The sequence below is a fragment of the Rhinolophus sinicus genome, chromosome X, assembly GCF_036562045.2.
Source record: "Rhinolophus sinicus isolate RSC01 chromosome X, ASM3656204v1, whole genome shotgun sequence".
NCBI lineage: Eukaryota > Metazoa > Chordata > Mammalia > Chiroptera > Rhinolophidae > Rhinolophus > Rhinolophus sinicus.
The window spans coordinates 106,886,424-106,897,379 of NC_133768.1; positions in this window are offsets into that span (position 1 = coordinate 106,886,424).

Genomic DNA, 10,956 nt, shown 5'->3' on the forward strand with positions numbered 1-10,956 from the left:
TCTGTTCTAATTCAGACATTCTAGGATTTGATATTATTTGTGTAGAGCACCCCTGGAAGCTGCTCAAATGAGTTTTGTGTGAGCAAGAGTGACTCCATATTGAATGAGCAAGAGTAACCCATTTTGGACATGCACACAGAACTTAGCAGACAATGCCCAGTAAGGGGCCCGGTTGACCTGGTAATTGGGTTTAACGAGCTATACCCCCAAGGTCTGCTACTGAAGATAAGGGGAAGTCAGGAAGATTCTCAGAACTGCACAAGAACTGAGGACTTTTGTAGCCCAGAGAGCAGGTCTCGATTGAGGGGTGACCATGCTGTCACTCTGCTCCGAGAACCCTCCACTCTGCTCTGCTCTGCTTGGACCAAACCTCTGTTGGACCAAACCTCTGTTAGACCGACCTCCCAGACCAGCTACCCTTCCTCACTCCACCAGGACTCTGATTGACTTTGAGACTGGTTTGTTACTCTAGTCTCCAATTATTGTATCACTCTGTGTGCTTTACTGTTTGGTGCGTTGATGGTTGATGTTTGTGTAACGAGCATATTGAAAGGCATTTAAGATCTTGCATGCTCTGTTCTTTGCTTGTGTCACAGCTACCGCGGAGGCCTTAGTCAGTGCTGGGTAGATCCTAGGGGTCTGAGAGTCTCTCGGGGGTTAGTCCCCTGACTTGCAGGAAGAAACTGCAGCACGGACTCTGAGATTAGTAGTCCCTATTTTTGTGCCTCAGTTTCCTCATCTGTCAAATGATGGGCTTCAATAAAACCCGTTTTCTTTTTTAAAAATCTCCACTTAAATTTCAAGAGCAAAGATAGTTTGCCCCCTCAAAAAAAAATCTTTCTGGGAATCCCAGTACGGAACACAAATTGAGGAGTTTCTGCTCTGGTTGAAGTGTGAAAACTCCTGCACTACATTCTCCTGAAAGACTCTGACACATTGTATGACTTTCTGATTTTGTCATTCACCAGATCCCAGGGTCAGTGGGGGTGTAGATAGGCAATGATGAGTTGAGAATTCATTCAACAAATATTTGAGTGCTCTCTGTACTTTAGGCACTTTGTCACATGAAACGGTGGGTGGACAACATACAAAACAAGCATGGAGATACTAAGATCCAATCAGATGGGTTTCCTAGCCATTCTCTCAAGCCTGCTTTCATTCCCACTATACCCACCCCACTCTCCTCCAAAAGAAAGGAGGTTGCATCTAAACATGTGAAAGGAAAAATGCCAAGACCTTTCTGTACCTTAGGACCTCGTACCTTAGAACCATCATTTTTCCAATACAAGAATAATCTCTTCTGCTTAAATAAGTTTATTTTCTCAAACCATTTTAACTGTGAAATAAGTATGCTAAATATTACTCTGAGATAGTCTATGGTAGTTCCCCTTGTGCTTTGGTCATTGAAGTGAAGCCAATTGCGAATAAACTAAAAAGCAATAGCAAATGAACCAAGAAGTTCATTGGTTTGCAAAGTTCATATTATGTTCTTTCCATGACTTACTTAGTCAATAAAAATACTAGATTAAAAAGTAAGTCCCCAAACACCCAGACTACCAATTTGGAGTAAGATCTCAATTCAAGGCCCGATATACCATTCTAGTTTTTTGACAAACAAGGAAACCAGACAGAAGGTAGTTGCACAGTAACAATTGTAGGGTTAGTTATGTTGATGTGAAGTGGCCAGCAGCAGTCAGATACATTTTAGAGATATTTGGAAGGTAGACTGAGCAAGATGTTTTATTCCCTGTAGATTACAGAGAGGAGGAAGGGATCATGGATAAATCTGTTTTCTTACTTGTATGATTGGATAGAGCGGTGGTACCCACTGCTGAGGTAGGAAGTACAGGATAAGAAAATAGTTGAGGTAGATGAAAATCATGACTTTACTTTAGACCTTTCCAATTTCACTTTCCTACAGAACTTCCAAGTGAGGTACTGTATCTCAAAGTGGGTTCCACAGACATATTCTCAGGGGCCTTTTATTTTTATTAATTGCTTTTGCTGTGATGGTAAAAATGTATACAAATAAATAGGCATTATTTGGGTCATCTAGCAGAATGGAATTAAATAATAAATGATGCAGTCAAGCCAACTGAAGGCCAAATGATATTGTGGCAGTCTGTTACATACGAGGCGTGATCAAAAACTATGCTGAATGTTTAAATAAAAAATGTATTACAGTAAAAGACACATTGCCATTAATCCCCCTCAAAATAACCCTCCTCGCTTCGAACACACTTATCCCATCATTCTTGCCACTTTCTGAAGCAGTTCTGGAAGTCCTCTTTCCTGAGTGTCTTTACTTCATCCTCCATCATGACAAATGCTCTGTGTCACTCATCGCTTCTGGTATACGGCAATTTCTGTCAAATAAAAACATTGCAGTGTGTCCTCATCTACCTTATTCACCGGATCTGGCACCGGGTGACTTCTGGCTCTTCCCCAAAATCAAAATGATTCAGGACATGGAGGAAGCCACGACAGTGCAACTAAAGACACTCATGAAAGAGGACTTCCAGAACTGCTTCAGAACGTGGCCAGAATGATGGAGTAAGTGTGTTCAAAGCGAGGGGGAGTATTTTGAGGGGGATTATTGGCAATGTTTGTTTTACTGTGATATTTTTTTTTAATTTAAAAATTCACTGTACTTTTCGACCACACCTCATATATAAAAAATGTTTCACCATGGTTTAAAAAGAGAAATGTGGTGGCAGAATTGAGTCATCCCAGAGCACACAGTGTAGGCATGCTGAATTCAAAAGGAGACCTTTAGCAGTCAGCATCATATCCACAATGAAGGAAGTGATTTAGTTTTAACAAAACAACATCATCTGTCACATTATGCTGTTGTTTTGTCATTTTCATTACATTTAATTTGAAATGTGATTTTATCTTTAATTATAAGGAATACCCAGACACATGGGATTTATATCTTTAAAGCATCCTTACAAGAATAACTAAAAGTCAGTGCTTGGGCATCTGCGCAAATTTTCTTTCGTGTAAAAAGAACCAACATGTTATTCAAGTTTTCAAAGCAAATGTGAGAAACACCGGGTTAGTGCTCAAGACTTACATTTGTATTGAAGACATATCAACCGTCAACGGAATTGAAGCCATGCTACTAGGACAAATAATTAAGTAGAGAACAAGAAAGAGCCCATTACAAGAGCTTTCAGAACCATTAATACTTAGAAGATGAGAGGGGAGACAACCCAGTAAAGGAGATAGAGAAGGAGCAGCTGGAGAGGTCAGGGGACAACCAAGAACATACGGCGTAGTGGAAGGCAATAAAAGGGACATTTCAAGAAAGAGGTAATAATGGTCCAGAGTAGGAAATGCTGCTGAGCGGTCACGTTAGAAAAGGATTCAGAATTGGCCATCGGCTCTGGCTGAAGTCTACCAGTTCACAGAGATGGGACAACTCACCCCCAACCCACAACCGTTCCAATTTATGGCATATAGCCCACAGCCGACCAGCTAAACCAAGTAGGTCTTAATAATACCTCCACTGCAAGCTTTTTATTGGCTCTTTTAATGGGTTTGTTCCTTTTAGTGACCAAGCCCAGATCTACCTGTTTGAAGGCAGCAGCTTGATGCTGACTCTTGCTTCCCTGAGTTCTAATACCTAACTCTTTGGACATTTGACCTATTTTTTAAAACTTTTGCGATGGCCTAGTTTTGGGATCTCCCCTAGTCTGCATCAGTGGATCAGTCAGGTTTGCAGGATTTCGCCCGTCTTCGCTGATTCTTACAGTACCAACCACACATCAATTCCAACATAGAGAACTTGGTATAACTTCATTTGGTCTTCATAGATCCCTTTGTGACCTCTTTTTCAATTCACCTGAATTACTTCTGCTTACTTTCTTGTCTGTTGTTACCAACATTCTATTATAGCAATGAAAGAAGCCAACCAAACAGCTTCACCAATACTCAGGATCAAATCCTGAATTGTCTGTGTTTCTTACATTTTCTGTTTTATTCCTCTCTGCATAAAGACCAACGTTTTACATAGTGCACTTTACTCCATGTCTTTAAATCTACTTTATCCTAATGCAGCAGCAAAGAGATAACTGTCTTCCATTTAAAAAAATTAACTAGTTTTTAAAAGGGAGCAAGATGACATTTCAGCCCAGTAACTGCATTTATTGCAGAGTTGGTTTTAAAAAGTCACTGTAGAATTTTTACACTATATGTGTGTCTTGCTCATGGGTCATTAGGACACATTCTACAGGCTTCAGTGGGGCGATTCTATAAAAATCTACACGTTAATGAAGGCAAGTTTCATTAAATCGTTAATTGCATTCAGTGAGAAACTATGTGGTGTTACTTTCTACAATTACTGGAAATCACAGCAGAGGAAACTCTGGGAAATTGAAAGGCAAGTGTATACAAGTTAGCAAGGCTCACTCCTTTTGGTATCACCTTTTGTTAACCTTGACCACTGCCCCCATAGGACCCTAAGGCAGCTTTGGGAACACCACTTGCTGGGAAATTTTCCTGGAGTGAATTGCAAACTATAGAAAAACCACGCAAGACAATTCTCATTTAGATCTGACACACTTCACGCTGCTGCAAACTTGGGCATGGCCTTGGATTCCTAATGGCGATTTATGCTTACCATTTTAAGTATCAAGAAAAGCATATACAGAAGTAAGGAGAACGGGGTTCAGTCCTGGCTTTTTTATATGCGACAGAAGGAAAAGTCAGTTTTCCTTTCTCAGGAGCCACGTCCTCCTATAGAAATGGGGCACACATCCACATTCGGCCTACCTGCTCGTGTTTTGTGAGGGTCAAATGAAACCCCATCCTTTTGGGGAAAGGCAGTTCACCACCAGCCCTGAGCATCCCTGCAGGTCCTTGCTGACTGTGCCAAACTGCAAGGCTTATGGGTCTCCTGATACGAAGTTGTTTCTGTGGCAAGTCACACAGGCAACTAAGTAGGTCAGGGCAACCACAGCACCACCACTGTGTCGACCTTCACTCCCCGGGGAAATGTTGCTGGCTTGGCTTGTTTGCTGCTCGCTACAATGTTTGCTTCTGGCTCAACACTTGCTGAGTCCTTGGCCCTTGTTTCCTCAGCATCTCTCTGGGCTTATCACATTGTCCCATGGGACTTGGAAGCAGGGCAACTGTACCACTATGCTGATGTCTACCTTGTTTCTAGAAACAAACCGTTGGCTTGAATTCCTTAAGCTCCATTATCTACTTCCAACACATGTAGGGTTGTACTAGGCTTGGTCCTTGCGTTCCTCTACGAATTCGGGGTTCTTTTCTTAAAGGCGTCCACCCTCAAGTCTTCTTTCTCATATGGTAGCACAGCTGCCGTTCTGGAGATGCTAAGGACCCCCAATGTATATATTCAGCTCTTCTCGCCTATGTTTCTGGACCTCATATCCATCTGCCCACTGAATGGCTCCCATGGGTGGCCCAGAGATAACGTCAAGTCCACCTGTGCACACCTGAGCTCATTCTCTCCTTCCACCTCTACTCAGATCTGTTCTCCTTCGCTTTGTGCCTGTCAATCTTGGTTAATGGAACCACCAACTGCCTAATGCTCCCAGTTAGAAAATACGCATTATCCTCAGTCACTTGTCTTATCAAGCCCTCGAAAATACACACATTCAATTAGTCAACCCATTCCTTAACCTCTAGCCATTTATGATGTCTTGATTCCATTCCTTCTCCTTCATGTCCACAGCCACTGTTGTAATGTCATCTTTTGCCTAAATACACTTTCTTTCATTCTCCAACACATGAAAAACTGTGTTCCTGTTTTGGGACTTTACATCTGCTTGTCCCTCTCTACTTGTTCACACTGTACAGATGTCATCAGTATCTGGGTTTTATTTATGTCACCAGCATCATCTTCTGCCATCAGACTAACATCGCCACCTTTCATGCCCCGGTAATAAAGTATTTACTGGTTTCTAAACTTGAAAAGCAATTGCACTCTTCCTTGTCACCTATAATACACCACCCAGATCCCTCTTCTAGGAAGGACTTCTTGCCCCAGCTACTGGGAACTCTATCAGTGGACAGCCATCAACTGGCAGCCCTCTGACAGATGGCCTCAGTTGCAGAGAGCTGGCTTGCCCAAGGTCACACACCTTCGCACAGGCAACTCACATCTCATGACCAATGTGGGACTACAAAAACATGGACAGTTTGGCCCAAGAGAGGACAACTCACAACCCTGTAAGGCCATCTCAGCTTCTGCGATCTCTGTGGTAGCTCCCTAAACCTGCATCACCACTGGACTTCTCCCTCTGATCAGTCCTGCTTCTCCTCCTTCCACAAGTACTGAACCCCAGGGCACTCCTTAATACAGAGACTGCCCACTAAACTCCCACTCAGAGTCTGCTTGACACCCTCATGCTGGCTATTTCTTCTATGGGACAGCCTCCTCCGTTTAGCCTCATGGTGAATACCCAAAGATCCTTGAAGAATCAAAGCAAGCATGAGCTCTTCTGTAACCCCTTCCTTGAAGTTCCTCCCACCCTGCCACTGCCACCAGTGAAGTTCATAGTTACATAATCCTTCTTTTGTGCTACTATTATGTTTTGTAGAAAATTCTATCAATGCACTTATCACAGAGTAGTATGTCAATTCATTGACCTGTTTGTATCTCTTCATTAGACCCAGCACTCCTTTGTGTGGATTTGTATCTTGTCTGCCTTTAGATCCCCATCAGCTAGCACATGACTGGGGCACAATAAATACTCATAGGATTATAATATCTCAGCAAAGAACTTGGGAATGGCATTTCAGGTAGACTGGATATGGATTTTATACGGACATCATATAGAAAGTCACCAAGTCATTGGAAGGGCACAATGTGTTCATGGATTAGTTAACATTCATTCATTCAACAAACACTTTTTGAGTACCTACTGTGTGCCAATCACCATAGTTTTTACAGGGACACAGAGATGACCAAAGCAGATACAGTGTTTTCACAATTGAGTAAAGAACTCGGATGCTGAACAAGTTCCTAGAAGAGCTATGCGAGCTACAAAGGAGAAGTGTGGATCCTTATAGGATTCTACAGTAGGATGGTTTAATCTAGCCTAGATGTCTTAAATTAAGGCTTAACAGAGTAACTAATTCTTAAGCTGAAACCTTAATAGTAAGTAATAGTCAGCTGTGTGAAGGAGGGAGGGCAATACTGATCCAAGAAGATTAAAGAGCATGTGTGAGGAACCTGGGATAGTAAACAGTATGACATGTTCAAAGACGAGAAACAAGACTGGAAAGAAATCGCAGGCATTGTCACTAGAAAGATAACTTGGACCCAGACTATTACAAAATATGAAGTCATGGTAATATGGAATTTGATCTGGTAGAAATCTGCATCTACTGAAAAATACTCTAAGGCACATATCTACAGAATTATCTTCTTCATTGATGACAGATTAGAAGGAAGAGAGACTGGAGACAGAAAGACTGGTTAAAATGTAGTTTATTGATTTATTTATATTTTTAAAGATATATGTAGGTGAGAAATAATGACTGTCTGAACTAAGGCAGTGGCAGACAGGGTAGAGAAGGTTTTACATAGTAGAGATATTTCCGAATATGGAACTGGAGGATTTGGTGATTCGGTAAATATAGGAAGCAGACAAGAGGAAAAATATGAAAAATGCCCTAGACTGTCTTACAGAACATCTGAGGAGGAGAAATTAAGACTTCTTCTCTGCCAAGACAAGAACTAAGACTCCAGAAGGAAAAAAAAAAAAACCTAATTGGATTTATATGGCTCTGTCCAATTAGGTGTTTATTGACAATAAACATGATTTTCTCTGAATATAGAAGTCAAAATACCACAGCAGTAGGATCTGGCATTTCCCCCCACCAAGCTTAGGTTACTTATTCATGCAGTGAATACATATTTATTAAACCCTGCTTGCCATGTGCCAGGCAGTGGGCCGGGCAACAAAGGTAGAGCACTGAAAAAGAGAGATTCATTCCCTGCCATCACAGAACTTAATTTTACCAAATAAATAATCTGATCAATTTACTTTCCAATGGTTCCCTGTTTTACGTATTTTTAATTTTGGGAAATTTCCATCAGTGTGGACTGTAAATATTGGTCATCTTGTTAAACTCTAAAGCTATTGGTAGGAGAGAGATACACATTGCAAGTATTTATTTTCAATATTCCTTTACTGTCCAGTCTTCTTTATAGTAACAAAAAGTCTGCTTAAAGAAACTTTACAAACTGATTCCAAGCAACTAACCAAAATATCAAGATTAAATAGAGATTAGGGACTGTCAGCATGGGTGTTGCTTTTTCAATTATAGTCAGTGATAGCTATTTTAATGTACACTTCTTTTTGGGGAGAATTTCCAAATACAGGAAGTATTGTTAGATGAAGTGCTTCTGGCTGTTCGTTAGATACAATTTTGAGCATGCAGAAAACGTGAAATGACCAATGAAAGTTAAAAAAACGGGCATAGTCTATTTATTCCATAGCTCCAACTTCTTTGACTTCTGCTGAGATGTTATGGTGTTTTACAAAAGGACTGTGGTGGCAGTGGCTTTCCAGGCCCATCTCTGGCGATGTAGGCCCTTATTTCAATAATGAGCTCACCATACACCCTCTTACTGTCCAGCCTGAAAAGGTGGCTACAAGGCAACGAAGGTACAAGCCTTCTCTTGCCATCTGAACTGAAAATCATACAGGAAACTGCTTAATCTCTGCTCCACACGTCATGATACATGATGCCTCATTGGCATGTTGATTTCGTTGGTGAAATTTCAATCTTTGTAAAATGATGGATGGATTTTTAATAAAGCAGGAAATGAATTCACTGCCCCCAGGGAGTAATGAAATACCTTCTAGTGGCACACGCCTTGGCCTCAGAGCCAGGCCAGCACAACACACCTCTTCTCAGGGCTGCATTGTTTTAAAAGCAGAATGGAAAGCTTTTACAATACAATTCGTATGAAGCAGCACACTTCAAGTCCAGCTTTTCTACATGAACCAGAGCAACCATTTAAAACCAAAAGGTTCTGAAATAGAACAATCCATAGTGACAGATAGTGTCAGATACCCTTCTGGAACTTTAGATGCATCACCTCATGTAGTATCGACAACAGTCTTCTCAGGCAGCTATTACTACCTCCACTTTTTTTTTTAATTAAAGTGTATTGGGGTGACAATGGTTAGTAAAGATACATAGGTTTCAGGTGTACAATTCTGTAATACATCATTTATATCTCACATTATGTGTTCACCATCCAGAGTCATTGCAGCTTTATTTACAGTGGCCAAGATATGGAAACAACCAAAGTATCCTTCCATAGATGAATGGATAAAGAAGTTGTGGTATATATACAAATGGAATACTATTCGGCGGTAAGAAAAGATGAAATAGTACTCCTGCAACCACATGGATGGATCTTAAGATTATCATGCTAAGCGAAATAAGTCAGACAGAAAAAGTAGAGAACCATATGACTTCACTGATATGTGGGATATAAAACTGAAAACAATAGAACAAGAGACACAAATGAAGAAACAAAAACTCATAGACACAGACAATAGTTTAGTGGTTACCAGAGGTTAAGGGAGGAGGCGGGTTGTAGAAGAGGGTAAACGGGGTCAAATATATGGTGATGAAGGAGAACTGACTCTGGGTGGTGAATACCCCCACTTTTTAAAGTTAGGAAACCAATGTTACAAGGGCTTAAATCTCTAGTACAAAGTTTTCTAGCTAGTTACTGAAAAGTTAAATTTCAAGTTCATGTTGTAAACCGAAGTACTCTTTTTTTTTTTCAAATTTATTTTAAAATAATCGTTTTAATTTTTCAATTACAGTTGTCATACAATATTATATTAGTTGCAGGTGTACAACATAGTGATTAGACATTTATATAACTTACGAAGTGATCACAATAAGTCTAGTACCCATCTGACACCATACATAGTTATTACCATATTATTGACTATATTCCTTATGCTGTACTTTACAACTCCGGGATTACTTTGCAACTACCAGTGTGTACTTCTTAATCCCTTCCCCTTTTTCACCCACTCTCCAATCTCCCTCCCATCTGGCAACCATCATTTTGTTCTCTGTATCTATGAGTCTGTTTCTGTTTTGTTTGTTCATTTATTTTGTTCTTTAGATTCCACAAATAAGTAAAATCGTGACATTTGTCTTTTCCTGTCTGATTTACTCTATTCAGCACAATACCCTCTAGGTCCATCCATTATTGCTACAAGTGGTAGGATTTCATTCTTTTTGTGGCTGAGTAATATTCCATTGTATATATGTACTGCCTCTCTTTTATCCATTCATCCATTGATGGACACCCAAGCTGCCTGCACATCTTGGCCACTGGAAATGATGCTACAATGAACACATGAATGCATACGTTCCCTTGAAGTAGTGATTTGGGCACAAACATAAGAGCAACATGGTTTCTGGAGTAGCTGCACCAGCCGTGGAGTACCTATCTCCACATTCGTTATTACATGAGGAAACCAAGCCCTTAAGTGCTGTGACTTATTTTTTCCTTGTGTTCAGCCAAATACAATCACTGCAGCAATACAAAGGCAACCAACAAAATGTCTGAGACCAGGGATTTTCCCAGAAAACACACACCCACAGGCACACACACACAAATTTTAATTGAAAAAATCTATACATGTATGTGATTAAAAAAAAATCACAAAGCTTGTTTAATAATATGTAAACCTGGTATAAAACCCAAACAATAAAAAAAAAGGATGTATGGTGAAACCTAGTTTTCTTCCTGCCCCTCAGAATCCAACTCTCCCAGTTTTACTCCACAGAGGCAACTGGTAAGTTTCTCCTACACCTTCTAGCAATTTTCCATGCAAATCAAGCCTAAACTGAAGCATGCTGTACACATCTTGACTTTTCTCCCTTAAAGATATATCTCAGAAATCATTCCATATCATACATCACTGCACTCTTTTT